The 8842-nt window shown below is 37.6% G+C and overlaps 1 long non-coding RNA gene across 1 annotated transcript; it reads left to right on the top strand.

The window, feature by feature from the left end:
* Positions 1-1438: 1438 nt before the first annotated feature.
* Positions 1439-2912, top strand: LOC311438963. Its single transcript, XR_014694472.1, has 2 exons — positions 1439-1506; positions 2806-2912. It is a non-coding gene; the product is annotated as an uncharacterized lncRNA (long non-coding RNA).
* The last annotated feature ends 5930 nt before the right edge of the window (positions 2913-8842 follow it).

Raw genomic sequence — 8842 nt, 5'->3', positions numbered from 1 at the left:
AAGGCATACATCAGATTATTTTCTTGTACTGTTTCATATATTAATGTTATTCCAGAGGCTAGAGTGGTATTATAATCTCATCACATCTAGTTTTAAAAAATATTCTTACACAGCAGGCTTTAAAAATACATAGCTACATAACAAATTAGAAAATATTACATCACTAAAATCTATTAGACATACACATTGAAGTGTATTTCAGATTGGTTTATATATTTCAAACACTTTCTGTTTAAGCAGTAGACATATTTTATCATTGTAGCTAACCAACTAGCCAGTATTATATTCAATTCAAATTAAAGCTGAATTAAATTAACACAGCATAGAAATCCTGAATCATGAGAACAGAATCATTAGAATGATCAACATAAATGAAAAAATGACTTTTTAAAGCAAAATGAAAACGTTCTCCATAAGTTTTTTCCTCTCTTATACTTCATTTATTAAATTCTTCTAACAAGAATGAAGTGAATTATACATATATATATATTAAAGAAGCTGATAGCCTCTTTTACAGCTTCTTAGGATGGAAAGATTTTTTTTTCTCTCTCTCACTTTGCTGTCAGAAATGAAAGCCTGAGCTGCAATTATTAAAGGTCTGAATTTGCATTTTTTAGCAATCCAGAGAAATGAGAGCAGTTATTGTTATGATCATTATCATTATAAAGTTCTTTGTCAATACATCTTCTAACAAAGTTGTTGGTCAGCTGTTTGTTAGATGCCCTTCCAGTTATCAGATAATCTCATAGTAGATCAAAAAGAACAGCAGATTAAAATGATAGCTTTGTATACGCACAGATGGTAAATCCTCTATAAACTAAAGCAACTGGATGCAGTGCCTAGTACTAGCAGCTAGTGCAGGAAATTTGCAGAAGCTAAAAATACAGTGATGGATTTATTTGTTGATAGCTGATAGGACTATGTCTCCAAATCTTGTTCTTGTTGAGACAAGAAGGCTAGGCAACCTCTTAGTACTAAAAAGTCCCCTAAGCCAAGACCTCTGAAGCTTATTGTACCTTGAAGAGCTAGTTGAGGGAGAATGTTAAAGACACAAAGGCTCTTGATAAGACCTTACTAGCCTGACCTGCCAGTGAGAGGGAATAGAGCTCAGATTCTTTCTGGAGTAGTAGGAGAGGCTATCTTCTCTGCCAAAAATCAGTCACCTTCAGATCACCATTTAACTGAGCTGATTGAGTAAAGCAGGCCACCTTTCTCTGTGAATGATTCCATACAGACCTGCCTTGGACCATATCCAAAGCCAGCTCATGCGTAGACCTTCTGAAATGGTGTCTCAGAAGCATATTTGCTATAAGCACTTGACAGAAAAAAGTGAAAGACAAACAGAGGTTTACTGTACCTAGGGAGACTTGAAGTATGAGTATTTTATTTACAGTTTCACCTGACAAAGTAGATTTACTTGTTTTGTTTTTCTGTTGTCAGATACATGCTTATCCCTAGTCTTAATGTGGAAACAGTCTGGAAAGATGGAGTCTCACATAGTATCCGGTAAGTAAGTCTCTGCCCTATCACTGCAAAATCTGTTGTGGCAACAGTTACTGTGAAAGACACTTCACAAGCTTTTGGTCCACCTTGTTGTGCTCTACATGTGGTACAAGTGAGTCATGGATGTGCTAGAAGGGCCTCCCCTATACACAAGAGGTGGTATGGCACCCTGGTGAGACAGGCATACACAACCCTTCTGAGTCTGCTGCAGGGATGCAGACGAGGCATTCTGACCTGGAAGGCCTTCAGAACTGCTTGGCAGCAGTCATATAGAGCAGCTGAGGTATTGCCATGCTTTCCAGAGTTCAGGGAATTAATGCTTTTCCAGTGTCCGTCTGCTGCGTAACTAAGGGAACAGAAATAATTTAACAGGTACTGTAACTTGTTTTCATATTAGGATTCAATTTTTCAGAGAGTAATAGTGAGAATATATCAAATTGTTGACCCTTTCCAGGCAGGCTTCAACATAAATTAATTGTTGTGTAAAAAAATGAATTTAATGTTTACGATGCAATTTGTCACTGTAATGGAGGCTCAATTAGAATCTCAGTGATTTACTAAAGACATTTTAAACATAACGTCCAAACAATGCTACATAAATTAAACATGATGTAATTGAGTGCAACACTAAGTGGCTCATCACTGTTGATTCATGTGGAAATCACAGAAATTTTACTGATCATTATGCATTCATTCAGTATTAATGTAGATACCATATGTGCTTCCATAGGGATTCTACTGTTACTCAGCATTCATTAAGTTTTAATGTACCATTAAGAAGGCATCAAAAGACTCATTTAAAATACCACCACAAAGGTAGTTCATTTAAAGAGAGCTAAAGAAACATATTTTACTTTAACATTGAAATAGAAAGTAAGTTAATAATGAATCAGCAAAAATATTTCAGGGAAAAAAAAATGTTTAATTGCAAACCAGACTGGAAAGAATATTTGAACAAAAGTCATTCTCCCTGTTCCAGATTTCTGGAGAGCTGGCTGTATTTCTAGGCAAAAGTGCTTGTGCAACTACATGGTCTTCACTCACCTGATGCTTTACCGAAACCTTCAGTAAAGTGATTTGGTATAGTGAGAATATTATTTTAGAAAAGGGAAGAGGGAGTACAAATTATGGCCAGATTGCCTTTCACATTCATTTGGTGGATGGGAGCGAAGGGGGATGAGAAAACCACAGCAATGTTAGTAACATGCCCACAGCTCCCTCTTTTTTTTTTTTTTTTTTTTTTTTTTTTCTTACTAGGCATGGTGTGCATCTGCTAGCAATTTTTATTTTTTTTTTTTCCAGGAATGAACTCTAACATATCTCAAGTACCACATTGATCTGGCTAGTTCTCCTTCCACTCAGTTGCATTTTCATCAGGGCCAGGTATAGAGGCCCTGAGCACATCCTCCCTGTCCCTGTCCTCCTGTTGCAGCTAGTGACCTTCGAATGAGCTCTTCAGAGAGCTTGGTGGGGAGGCTGTGGTAAGGGCTTCTCCTTCCTGGGGAGCTGATTTTAAGCTGAGGCTCTAGTACATTGTCTCCACTTGAGCAATGCATAGGTCTTGCTGTTTAACAGCTATGCCTTTGTCTGGTCCTGGTGATCCAGACCTAGAACCACAGACTTTTCTCCCTCACCACAGACCTGTCTGGTAATCTGGACTCTTAGCTGAACCTGGCTACAGTCTCCAGGCCTGCCCTGCTCCCCCCCTGAGAGATAGTGGGAGAGAATCCTAATCAAAAATAGTATGGTGGTAGTTGATTTCAAAAGGTGAATAATTGCTGTTAGTGCATGAAATAAAGCCAATAGAAATTCCCATCAGAAAAATGGATTGAAATTTCATATATAAAGGTGGTAAACTTTAGGTGCTAAAGAAATATTATTGTAAATTGAAACTAATGAACAACTATTACTACAAGCTGAGCTATGAATAAATCATATCAAGTTTTTAAAATTCTTGTTCACTGGCTAGTTGAAAAGATCATCTGTGGATCAGATGACTGCATCTGTGATTAAATACAACTTAGCAAGGTCCTGTTCAGTTGGATGTGTAGAACCATGACACACAATCATCTCATAAACTGCTGATCTTGTATAGAAGATAGGTGTATACTGCAGGTGATTCACTACAGAAAATAGCCTTCTTTCATTATTTGCCATGGAAAACTACAGCTGTTAGACCACATCAAAGAAAGAAAAGCCTCATGTAAAAGCTGTGCTGCATGCCCGTTCCAAAGCAGAAACCATGAAAGGACATGCCAAAACTCTGGAGAAATCACACTGGTGACTTCCTTAAGGGAAGGTATGGGAAAGGCTGCAAGCAAAAGGAGGCAAATTTGAAAAAGAAATGCAATGAGAGAATACCATCTGCCCACAACATTGAAAGAAACAAACATAGGGCATGCTCAGACCTGTGTTTTGGCCAAACATTAATTACATCTTAGATAAAGTAAGTGACTAAAGTGTGTAAGTTATGTCATCCTAATCATACTTTCTTTTTTTTTAATTAAACCAACTCCATTCCTTTAGTCTTCCTTGAAATCTTTTCTAAAGGTCTTATAACTCATCTTATTCTCTTACTCACCCAAACTGCCTTCCACCTTTAGGTTATTAATCTAAAATACCTGCTTCTTTAAAAAAAAAAATATCTTCTGAGACAGTGTTGTTCCAGCTACATTCCAGCTTGATTTCTGCTGTTAGTTTTCATAGAATCATAGAATATCCCGAGTTGGAAGGGACCCATAAGGATTATCAAGTCCAACTCCTGGCACCTCACGGGTCTGCCCAAAAGTTTAGAACACGTGACTAAGTGCACAGTCCAATCGCTTTTTAAATTCAGACAGGCTTGGTGCAGTGACCCCTGGGGAGTCTGTTCCAGTGTGCAACCACCCTCTTGGTGAAGAACCTCTTCCTGATGTCCAGCCTAAACTTCCCCTGCCTTAGCTTAACACTGTTCCCACGGGTCCTATCAGTGATGATTACAGAGAATAGGTCACCTGCCTCGCTGCTCCCCCCTCATGAGGAAGTTGTAGACCGCGATGAAGTCCTCCCTCAGCCTCCTCTTCTTCAGGCTGAACAGGCCTAGTGACTTCAGCCACTCTTCATACGTCTTCCCCTCTAGGCCCTTCACCATTTTCATCGCCCTCCCCTGGACACTCTCCAACAGTTTAACGTCCTTTTTGTGCTGTGGTGCCCAGAACTGCACACAGTACTCGAGGTAAGGCCGCACCAGTGCAAAGTAGAGTGGGACAACCACTTCCCTTGACCGACTGGCAATGCCGTGCTTGATGCACCCCAGAATACAGTTGGCCCTCCTGGCTGCCAGGGCACACTGCTGGCTCATGTTCAACTTGCTGTCAACCACAACCCCCAGATCCCTCTCTGCGGGGCTGCCCTTCAGTAGCTGGAGAGAAATGATTAAATTGCATCCAACAGTAGCTTATTCATTATTTTTGCAAGTAGAAATATATTAACCATTGGTAAGTATGCTAATGGTTAATGCATACTGGCACTAGTACATGAAGTACACTAGCACTTGGAAATAGCCGCTGCTAGACAGATTTTTCTTCAACAATTTCTACAACTGCAGCTTCTGTGGGCATAATCTCAGGACAGGGGGAGAACTATCATACATATAAACTCTTACCCCTGTGGATGTTCAGGATCACATATGCAGGCCCACTATTCAACACTGCCATTCTTTTAATTATTTTGTCACTTGTGAAAATTTATTTCTACATACTGTACTTTATTGTATTCTTGTTGCTCTGGCTATGATGATACCAAATATTACAGGCTAAGCAAGGTCAGTCCTGCTTAGTATTAACTTGGAGAAAAGACTTTACACAAGTGTCTTTACACTGTGTGGTACAAGAGAGGCCACTGCACTATTTGTAGCTGGCATTTTACTTTTTGACTTGATGCATTAGAGACTGGTAAACAGTACAAGAAAATATTGCTTCATTAAAATTTGTCTTGAAAAAAAAAAAAAAAAAAAGAAAAAAAAAGAAACTGGACTAAAAAGGACATCAGTCACCAGATGTGAGAAGTTAGTTCTAAGGAGGTGAAAGCCTCAACTCTCCAGCCATATTATATTTTAATTATATTCTCTATAGCCAACTTTCCTTTGATATTTGCAAAAGACTAATTCTACACCACTTTAGCAATACAGTCTACACCTGAGTGATATCTACAAAACAACTGTCCATAAGCACATTTCAGTTTCAGTATTTTAAGCCAGTAGAATCCTTATCCAAAGGAAAGTTTATCAACCAGTGGACTACTTTAGCATTTTTAATTAAACCTTACCATTTATAATGCATCCCTCTGTTTTGTGTTTTCTCATTTGGGCTTCTGTTTCAACTTACTTCACAAATAACATTTTCTGATGTGTACATTGATGTGGAGAGTACACACTTTTTATCCATTATTACCTGTAAGAATTTAGGTACCTGAATACTACATGAAAGTAAGATATCACTGTGAAAGTAAGATACCACTGTGAACATCCAACCCTATGCAGTGATAATAATATAACCTCATACTGTAATCTCTGCATCAAGCCTATGATTTGTGATGAAGTTGAATTTCATTTTAGGTATCAAATGCAAATAATGACTCATCTGAAGTTTCTGTAGGAAGCTGCTTTAAATGGTTAAATTTCTCTTTCGTATTAGTAACACTGACTTCGTTACAGAAGTTACAGAGTGCCACTGACTCCCACTGGTGTCAGCAGCACACTATGTTCATAAATCAGAACAGGCTTAAATTTACATCTTATAAGTGACCATAGACAGCTGTAAAGGAGCAATGACACTAGTAAAAGAGAAACAGCTTAATATTTCAAGAATCACTAGCACAGTATAGATACCCTTAGGCGCTGACCTAGTCCATTTAGCAAAGGAATGCATCTAATCAAAGCCACAGTATACCTTAAGTGAAGGGATTTCATTAATGAATAAACTGGTTAGGTCCACCTAATTACATACTATTAAACATCTGGGGATCCTTCACACTTAATGTTCAAACAACAATTGAACATTTGTTCAACATTTAAGTTCAAAATGGAATTCAGATTTAAAAATAAAAATCCACAGAGATTTAAGAACTGTAAAAAAGCAGCACACCAGTGCTTTGACATTATCTGAACATGGCAACAGTAGAAGCAGAACCCCTACACTGACAATTGCTCTAGTTTTAAAGTTTACCTTGAAACTTCTTGTCTTTGAAGACTAAGAGAATATTTAACGAGCATTTCTTGACACACTACAAATTTTCGTCTTCACAATAAACTGAGTTTTAGGAGACTTCTAGATTTACAGTATATATAACCTTATGCAACTACATACCACAGCTGCATAAAAATGCAGATAAATCATAAGGTTAAATCAGTGAGCATTTGATAGCTATATAAAGGCATTTGAATATTCCAGCTGGTGATCTTTTTTTTTTGATTAAATAACTAAGGGCATATAATATTTAATTCATATACACACATGGTTAGGTATGTTATGAAGTAACATGCCAATCCAAAAAATTAAAATAAAGATTAGTGCTTTGAATTTTAAGTATTTTAGTTTATTCTCTTCAAAGGAAGGGACAAGGGAACGGTTCCCTCAGCAAGTTGTGTTCTTCTGGATGATTTCAAACTAATCTTAAAGCTTCTGCTCTCTCACCAAATTCTCCCCCACCCCTTGATGGACACCTTTTACTGAGATACAGTTGAGTCAATATTACTGGCAAATGTAAGAGACAGCTTTGTTAAGATAAATTTAGAGTGCATTCTTCAGAAACACGTAGCTTTTCACTCTTACTCAAATAGGTTTATATCAATCTTTTCATTTCTTTTATCAGTTGCATTGAGAAATATTCATATGACTAAGGAGGAAACTAAGAATTAGCTTCCTATCATAGCCCCAAATTCCTGTTTTAAGCATTGTTTGGAAATGTCCATGTACTGATGGAAAGCACCAAACGGGTAATTTGTTTAAATAGAAGACAGTGGTTCTTCACATGCAGCAGCTGATATCAAAGACCTACTAAAAACACATTCATTATGCAATCAAGCTAAGAGCTAGTTACTGTCACTGGCATATGTGTATAATCACACTAGCCATAGTCCTATGCTATTACCACAGGACCATCCTCAGAATATAAATTCACAAAAGGAATTAGCAACTTATGTCCAAATCCAACTCTGATAACAAGAAAGGATGGCTCTTTTCAGCTTTGGAGTTGTATATATTTGTGGTAGAGATAGCATAGCTCTTATTTCCAGGCCTTACATTACAAATGCACAGTTGATCTGAAATAATTACCAACAGATGCAGTTAAAGTTTCCTGATAGTTTTGGTTTCTTTTTTAGATTGAGTTTCATCTCTCACCCTGTAGTAAGAGATTTTCTTTCATTGTTATAATATTACCAAATGTGGAGCAATGGCTGTCCTGCACAGGATTACATTCATTACTGTGGTGGTTACACAAATAGGGATTTGTGTACAAATTTGGTTACACAAATAGGGATACACAAACTTATCAGGCTTTCAGTTAGGCTTTTTGTTTCTGGCTTGTACCCAGACATTCAGAAGTGGTACAATATTTGTAGAACCATGAAGCCAAAACAGAAAACAAAAAATGAAAGGGGAGAGGAATGATGGTCCTCCTTCCTCTTATATATCTTCATGTTGTGTGCTACAATATGGTAGGGCACAAATCACAAGTAGCTGGCAAAAACTAGGGCACTGATCACTAAATATACTTCCTAAAATGGTGACACCCAGTGGTTTAGCATCTTTCAGCTGCAAGTATGAGAGCTCTTGCCTTGGTCACAAAAACCTCTAGTCACAACTGATGATTACCAAATGTTATCTGGTGACGAATTAAGCTCTCCCAGCACAACTGTTTCCCTTTTCCAGGTATATCTGTATTCTTAGTTTTATTCTTCTGCAGAACAAATAAAAATATCTTCTTTAATAACTAGAGTTCTGTAGTTATTCAATTAGAATACAATCTTTTGTAGAGAATACGATCTTTTGTGTCTTTGAGAAAGATCCTTTACTTACAAAGCCTTGGAGTCAGAATTAGAGCAAGGTCCCACCATGCTACACTACAATCTGCTGCTTCATGATGGTAAGTCATAGCACACTTTTAGTGGGGTCTGTTATTTGGTTTACACAATTGCACTGACATTTCTGCTACTGCAGACTCTTGAGGTTTCTTCCCCAGACATTTTGCCTGCCATTCAAAAGCAGCAGGAGGATTTTAAGTACTGTGACATAAATAGTTGTCTTCTGTTGGAAGGCATCTTTAGTACAGGTTCCCCAAACTAAATATGTTTGGATCA

This window comes from Aythya ferina, assembly GCF_964211825.1.
Source record: "Aythya ferina genome assembly, chromosome: 6".
NCBI classification, from domain to species: domain Eukaryota; kingdom Metazoa; phylum Chordata; class Aves; order Anseriformes; family Anatidae; genus Aythya; species Aythya ferina.
This window is presented reverse-complemented; position numbering and strand designations above follow the sequence as displayed.